The sequence below is a fragment of the Lepidochelys kempii genome, chromosome 8 (assembly GCF_965140285.1).
Source record: "Lepidochelys kempii isolate rLepKem1 chromosome 8, rLepKem1.hap1, whole genome shotgun sequence".
Classification (NCBI taxonomy): Eukaryota; Metazoa; Chordata; order Testudines; family Cheloniidae; genus Lepidochelys; species Lepidochelys kempii.
This window is the reverse complement of record NC_136387.1, coordinates 4,191,772-4,199,830: the sequence shown is the minus strand read 5'-3', so window position 1 is coordinate 4,199,830 and position 8,059 is coordinate 4,191,772. Positions and strand designations below refer to the sequence as shown.

The 8,059-nt window shown below is 43.8% G+C and overlaps 1 protein-coding gene across 1 annotated transcript in view; it reads left to right on the top strand.

Moving 5' to 3' along the window:
- Positions 1 to 246: 246 nt before the first annotated feature.
- Positions 247 to 8,059, top strand: part of SGCD (sarcoglycan delta) — a 572,369-nt gene continuing 564,556 nt past the window's right edge. Inside the window, exon 1 of the mRNA XM_073355246.2 lies at positions 247 to 413. The gene's annotated coding sequence lies outside the window, so the exon portion shown is untranslated. The remainder of the gene's footprint in view (positions 414 to 8,059) is intronic.

The following is an 8,059-nucleotide window of genomic DNA, read 5'->3' as shown; positions in this document are numbered from 1 at the left end:
TGAATGAACGAGAAAATCAAGCTTTTATTTTTCACTATGGTGTAATTAAAAAGCATAGCTCTCTATAGCACGGCAAGTGACTATCAGCTGAGTGTGACTTCCATGTTGAACTGAAATAAAGGAGAAAGTTTCATATTAAAATTTATTTCCTTAGCTGGTCATTTTCTTAGTTTCCGTAGCTGTTACTTCAGCTATTTGTATTTGAACAGGAATTTTCTTCCTCCCCGTTCAGTTTCTTCTGCAGTGAAGTCATAGTGCTGTGTTTCTGATGCAACCGTTGACATGGCAATGAATGATGTCAGAAGGTTAGTAAACGTCACTGAAGAAGGAGGAAGTGGAGAAGGAAGGCGGAAGTCCTGGTTAAACACAGATCTGGCAACAACAACAACAAAATCATGAAACACAAATGACAGGTAAATGGATTGTGTTTTCCTCTGCAGAAAATAGCTTTGCCTCTACACAGAATCCCCACACGTTAGCAAGAGCTTTACCATTGAAGCCAACAATGTCTTTCCTCTGAATCGGTGTATAAATAGTGAAGATTGAACAGAGGAATAGGACAATTTATAGTGGTTTGTTTATTTTTAGTGACAAATCTATATTTCTTTACCTATTTATCAGTATTTTGTCCTTTTCTTAATTCTTTCAGTACTCTCTAGGGAGCATGACTCTGTCACACTTTTGTCTGTTTTTTTCCCCCTCCACCTGATCTTGAGGTCCTATTGTTTCCGGTACCATCATCATCCATTCTTTATGGTTCTTGTAGGATTCAGGGCACAGTGTGCTGTGTTTTTAGAATTCCTTGTGTGATTTTTTTGAAGCTTCATCTTCCATACTGTACTTTACATGTGAATTATGGTACTGATCCTTGGAAAAATTCATAAAAATGAAAGGGGAGAAATATGGTCCACAATTCTCCCTTCCCTGGGATACTAGTTTAATTCCCTGAAGTTGATGGAGGTTGCTTTTATGCTTCAGCAGGGAGGAGAGAGCAGGCTGTAGCCTGCAAGCTGATCTGTGTGATCTCACCCCTACACCCAGCTGGAGCCCTTTTGACTTCAAGATCTGTTTACAAGATTGCGACCAAAAGCTGCACTGATTGCAGACTTGATAATTGCCCCCAAAGGTGCCCATTTCACAGACACCCCCAAGGACAAATGTCTGTCCAGTCACACACCTGAAATGTGGCCAACACATGACCGTACACAACCTGACAGGGGATCCATTTGGGTTCATACCTAAAAATCCAGAACTGTAGTGCCCTGCCTTCAATTACAAATAGTCCCTTCCTGCAGCAGTTCTGACCAGTCATTAGAAAACACATTCCCAATGTGAGCCCACCTCCATCCTGCGGAGACTCCCGGTGAAGGAAGTGATTCACACATTTAGGAATGTCCCCTAAAAATTCCCATCCTACCTATCCCCAAAAGAACCCCCACCACACAGCCATTTCAGCCCTCCCCAAACGCCTGCTCAAGACACCAAGAAGCCTGTCATTTATTTAAATGACAAAACAAATACAATTTTTCACAGCCACTCTTCTGCTTCCTAATCAGGGCTCATCAGAACTGTGCTGGTTTTTCCACCCCACTAAATTCATCAAGGTTCAGTTTAATTGTCATAGACACCCACACCCCCAAAAACACCCAAACTAAAACCAACCAAAATCCCTCGAAGTCAAATTAAGAGCGAACGCTGGTGTTTAGCTGCTCTGTAGAAGTGATTCATGCTTCTGCAATAGGGATAATAATGGTCTAACACCTTGATCGTGTTACATTTTACATAATTTTACATAATTGTTCACAGGGGCTACAATTAGTGAGACTGTGAAGTACAAAAATACAGGAGGAAAAAAAATCCCCCAAACTGGTACATTTAGCGGATCTTTCCACTGGAAAAATAGACATTTTAACCTAGCGATACGTCACTGAGTTTAGATTTATGGGCTCCCGTTGCAGTGCCGGTAATCAAACCAAACCAAACCAAACCCTTCTTGAATCCACATGACAGTTCAGTGGGCCATTATTCTGATGTGTGTCGGGTGGTTGTCATAAAAGGGATGAATTTAATCGCAGTGTAGTGCACTTTGAAGTATACTGATTGCACCTCTATTGTAATGAAATTCAGGGCCATCTGTATGGGTGGGTGACCACCCGGGGACGAGGGTCAAGAGCAGTTCTTAATTTGTAATGAAAGAGGTGCTGGGGCTCAAGCAATTAGATGCCAGGGCACAAAGAGTTTTTTTTACATTCATAACTGACGCTGCAAGGCCAGAGGTGCCGGGGCTATGAACTGCCGAGCCTAGAGGTGCCAGGGCTCAGCCCTGGCAAGTCCTGGCACAAATTAAGCACTGGTCAGGAGACAAGGAGCAGGGCAGGCCTGGGATGTGAGGCCACGGAAGGGAGCTGGGGCAATGGGCAGGAGGTGGGGGGAAGGCAGCAGAGCCCAAGGGCCATAGGGGAGGGGAGCCAGGGAAGGCAGTGGGGGCCAATGGGATGGGTGGAGAGCCCAGGGAGACAGCGGTGGCGATGGGGGAGAGGGTCCTGGGGACACGGGTGGAGGGCCTGGGGGAATGGGTGGGGAGCCCATGGAGGCAGTGGGGGTTGCAGGGCGGGGAGGGAGGGGGTTGGAAATACAAGTGTGCCCAGGCTGCCATTTTCTCTAAGGCCACCCCTGATGACAATGGAAAGGTTGTGGTTGTCTGGATCACTGTGGTGGTTACAGCAGAGCACCTGGGATCACTAGTAGATAGACACACACGTGCAAATGCACCCACCTCAACAGGACCCAGACCTGTTAGTGTTCCCGCTGTTTGCCCTCTTAGCATGATTTTGCTTCCAGGGTTGTGCTGAAATGTGCTTTTCTTGCCGCTCACAACACAGGGATTAGTTTGTTGCTTAGCAGTAGCTCAGCTCTAAGGTGTGGGTAGATGAAAGTGGTTCTAAAAGGCATGCCTTACTTTCCCTCTTCAGGTGTGGTATTTTATCTAGAAACTGTTCAGCTCCTATGCTTTTGGGGATTGTATGACTGATGATTTATATTATGCTTATTAATTAATGGTTTTGGTTATGTGAAAACCTCCCAATAAGAACTCTACCGAGACCATTAATAACTTCTACACTCAGCAAAGAGGGACAGGGCATGGCTCCCACTGTTTGATCTGGCAGCCCAAAGCAACTGTGAAGCTGGCCAGCTAAGGATTCCCTTTGCACAGGAGAATCCTCCATTAGGGAATAGCTGGCTCTACACCATCCTACTTGCAGTCCTGGTGGGGCCAGAAGAAGGGGTGTGGCAGGAGTGCCACAGGACTCCAACAGTCCCTGGCTTCCAGATTGCCCCTTTGGGCTGTAGACAGATGGGCACAAATTAAAGCAGCCTTGACGCTGCTCTAAGTTATATCAGGGGTCAGATTGGCCCCCAGCCAGCCCTAGAATCAGGGTTTACATAAAGTTAGCTTAAAACCACTTTTGGATCACCTCTTTCCCCCTCAGGTCCTGGTGCAGAGCAGATGTCAGCCACAGCTGAGGGATGAGCGCTGAGTTTCCCCTCCAGAGAAGCAGAAACCCTCCTCCCTCCTATTAAAAATAAAATAATAAAAGCAGGAGTGAGGGAAGCAAGAGATAAGAATGACCCCTGACCTCAGCACAGTTGAAATGTCATGCAAAATTCATCCTGGATTTAGCTTTCCCACAATACATTTTACACATTCACACAGAATTCAGCAACCTGTTCACAACTCTCTCTTAAAGGGGGAGAGGTTGTTATTGTGACTTGGGAGGCACTCGAATATGGTAGTGATTCTTCTTTCTTTCTCTATCTTCTCGCCCCCACAGGGTATCTACCAGTTTCTATCATTTATTTCGGTCTTGTGCTGGTCTGTTCAGGCTTCTGTGTGTCACGTTGATGGATCTGGCTTCTTTTTTTTTTAACTGTTCTGCATAATGTTCTCTTTTTCTCTTTCTGAGTGGTGTCCACATTATCACTTGACATGGAAGTTGTGTTGGTGTCCTCCTTAAAGTGTGCCGTAAATATGTCTCCCATCTTCATTTGACCAGATATAATGCTTCTGATTGGTTTGCTCTACTTAGAATGTCAGATTTTGCAAGAAACTCTTTCCTATGAAGATCTTCCACAGGCATATACTTTGGAATCAGTTGATCTTCACAGGCATTTCTGTTGTAGGGTTCCACGGCCCTGCTCCACAAACGAGAACAGACCATGATGCGCTGTTAAAATATAGTCACAATGGAGAGGTGTAGGAAAGCAGATAGATAGTCTTGGGTGAGCTCCGTGATGCAGCTCTGTTTATGGAAGGGTGCCAGCAGCCACTTATTTTTTCTCAAGGCGTGAGAGTCAGCCTGGTCATTTTGTGAAATGAGCCGAGAATTAAAGATAGTGTGAAAGAAAGTGTGCGTGTGGCCAGGGGAAGAAAAAAGAACAGGGGAGCATAAAGGGAGAGGAGTGAAGAGCCAGAGGTATCTCGGAAAGAGGAGAGGGATGGAGTATGGAATGAGCTGAGATCCCAAGACCTATTCACACATCAGCACTGAAGACGACCCACCTTTTTCTCTTCCCTTCTCATGCAGAAACTTCTTTCCCAGGGCAGCAATCGCGATAAAGGTCATCATAGCAACTGAGGGGGAACGTCACCCCTGTGCACAAGGGCCAGCATGAGATTTAGGCACCTCTTAAGCCCTCAGAATTGTGCAGCACCCTATTTTGAGGCGTAAGATGGCACTTGAAAGTGGGGGAGGTGGTATAGACCTTGTGTGGGCCCTTTGCACAGGAGCGAATTTCACCCCAAATGGGAAATGAAGTGCATTAATTAAAAATTGATTGTTCTTAAAACACTGACTCTTTGGCGAGAACACCATAAGCAGGGAGATAGAGGCATTCTTATCTAGGAGATGTTAGAAGTTGGGCCTCCAGCAGATCTATGTGCATCACTTTCTTGGTAAGCATTGCCATGCCTGGTCTTCAGAGCAACCTTCAGTGGGAAAAACCTTTGGTTCAGATCCACCTCCTCTTCTGGTCCAGTAAAGAAGAATCTTCCTCCTGTTTAATTCTTACAGTTGGGCCGGATAGAGCCAAGGAATGCTGTGCTCCACAGAGAGACAACATTTTAACATCCCAGGGAAACACCACCATCATCTCTGCACCAGTTCGTGGCTGAAATCAGGAGATGGGAAAAACCTTGGGATGCGCTTCAAGTGTCCAGAAGGAAAGATTTCACCATGCTAGATCTGGGCCTATCTAATTTGATTTTCTCCACTGGCCTCTGCAATAATCAGAGAAGAAAAGAAGAGTAAGAGTTGCATAGTGTTTAAGCCCACAAGAGTTCATTATGATAGTTTAGTCTGCCATCCTGCATAATGCAGGCCAGGGAATTCCACCCAGTAATTCCTGCACTGAGCCCAGTAACTTGTGGTTGAATTAGAGCCTCTCTTTTAATTAAAGCCTCTATTATTCCTGACTTTTAAAAATCCTTTACTATTTTTAAAAACAAGAGCTGCCCTACCCTGTATGTTCAGGAATTCTGAAAATCCTCAAAGCAAAAGGGGTGGGGGCAGTTCTCCAAGAATCTATTTTATCTTGAAGGTAACCAATTTCCTCTTCTTGTTTTCCCCTCTCTTGAAGTCAAACATTTATGTCCCCCTCAGCAGAGCAGTTGCTGTTTTCAGGCACGGCTGTTCTGTCAACTAGATTGGAAATAGATTTTTTTTCTTTTTTTTTTTTCTGATCTTATTTTAGCCTTGATCTCTGCAAATTGACCTGCAAGGGGTTAAATTGCCTTTATCTGATTTTTTTTTTTTAAATAGATCAACTTCTTCATCCCTGTAACTGCTGAAATGGTCACTGCTGCCCCTGCAACAAGTTTCAGGGACCAGCCAATAAAGAAATAGGTTTGACTTGTGGACCTCTCTTATTGGTAGGTAGTAAGACATACAAGCTTCTTCTCTGTAGGTTCTGAAGGTTTTAAGGGCTCTACCATCCCTGCCTAACTTAAGCTGCTCTTTGCATGTCCCCTGTGTTGTAAAGTTCCATAAGTTTTCCTTCTCAGAGTAGTGTTCAAGAGAGGGATTCTTTCCGTCTGCATTTATTGTTGTTGCTTACGTCGGTGGACGATGAATTAGCCTTATTTGTATAGGGCTAGATCCTTCTCTGTGGGCAAGGAATATACAGCACAATTTGGGGGGGGGGGGTGAACAGTACAAGATTGGGGTGAAGCCACCTTTCTGCTCCGCACTCCTGGGCTGACTCTGCAATGGGATGATTCCCCTGGTGTAATATAGAGCAGCCCCAGGACTGCTGTAATTTACACTGGTGAACAACCATAAGTTGCTGGGGCACAATGAATCCTTGGCTACATACAGGAAAATGGGGTGATACAGGAGGTGCTATGCCACCGAAGGACCCTTCCTCTTTGCTGGTGATTTCTTCTCATGATCAACTGTGCTGACAGAGCAATGAAAAGCAGCTACAGTGCAGGAGAGAATCTGTAAAATGCTTTATTTGATTTAATATATTTATCTGAATTGATAATCTGTTTATAACAGTGTTATCTCCCATCCTAGGCTCTGGGCTCCTGTCCCAAAGGTGAAAACATACAGAAGCATACAAACGGACTGCCCATCAGTATCCCCACCCCAGCCCTAAGCATCACAGATAATCCAAGTTGTTTTATTATGTGTCTTCAGTGTTGAATGTCAAGATATATACAAGATAGATTAGTATGAACTGCTTGATGCAGCTGTAAATTGCCCATCTATTACCTAAATCCATACCTTGTAATAAAATGCTATGCCCTTTGGTTATACGTAAATTCTACCTAAGCAGAAAGACCACAAATACACTTGTTTTAAGGTAATATTCTTTATCATCCTTCTCAGTTGTTTCAAAATTGCTATGCATGGCACACGGTCATCAGTCATTCTGAAGTCACATACAGTAGCGCTGTATTCATTGTGCTGGCTCCAAACTCCATAGCCAAGGACATCACAGTCACAATGAAGCATAATCACTGTGCTGTTGCCAATTTTTGGACATTGTAATTTAGCAAAAATTTCTTGTGTTCAAAGTCCTCTAAAGTTGGAGTGTCTGGACAGAATTTCTCAGCATTCATTCTATCAGGTTCACTGCAAGTGGTCTAGCTTTAGAATTAAGATATCCACACATTCCTTAACTTGGTGTCATTATGCCTCTGAGTCATGTAGCACATGGGCAGCATAGTACCAGGTGTGACTCATATTAGATCCCTGTAATACCAAAGGATGGCAAGAGAGCTATGGACAGAACAAAAGCCTTAACCTTGAATGAGCTTGATCCTTCTGGATTACTGTAAGTCACATCTTTTCCATTACTTTCAGGTCTATGATAAAAGGGCCCTACTAAGAAATTCTATTGCATGGAAGTTTTAGGCAAAAGCCTCATATCACATGAATATGTGAGATACTTTCCTCGCCATAAAATCAATGAGCAATGATCCAGTGGATAGGGAGTGGGGATCAGGAGACCTGCCTCTGCTGATAGCTTGCTCTATGACCTTGGGCAACTCACGCCCCTGCTCTGTGCCTCAGTTTCCCCCGTGGATAATTATACTTGTCTCCTTTGTAAAGTATTTGGACATACACAGATGAAAAATGTCACCTATACGATACACGATGACGTTGATGCTATTTTTTATTTTATTATGATTGTGACAGTTTTATACAATGAAAATAATTTAAAGTTAATTTTTAATCTTAAATACTCTTAGTAATTACTTGTATTTGGGGTTCAAGTAGCTCCATGCACTGGGTGGATACGGATAAATTAAAAACATCGGTTTGTAAAACTGGGGAAAAAATTAAAAGCGTCACATTCTATTGAGTGGAGAAAGGGGGCTCATTTGGGGTTCAGGCTACTTCTGAAGTTTATGTTGGGTCTTCATAGTTTTTGTTTACCTGTGCTATGACTTAATTCACCCCCAAACATTTGTAAGAATTTGGCCAAGCATTTGATGCACACAACAGTTTACTTCAGTGTCCTTTGAATACTTGAACATGAAGGGGAAATAAAC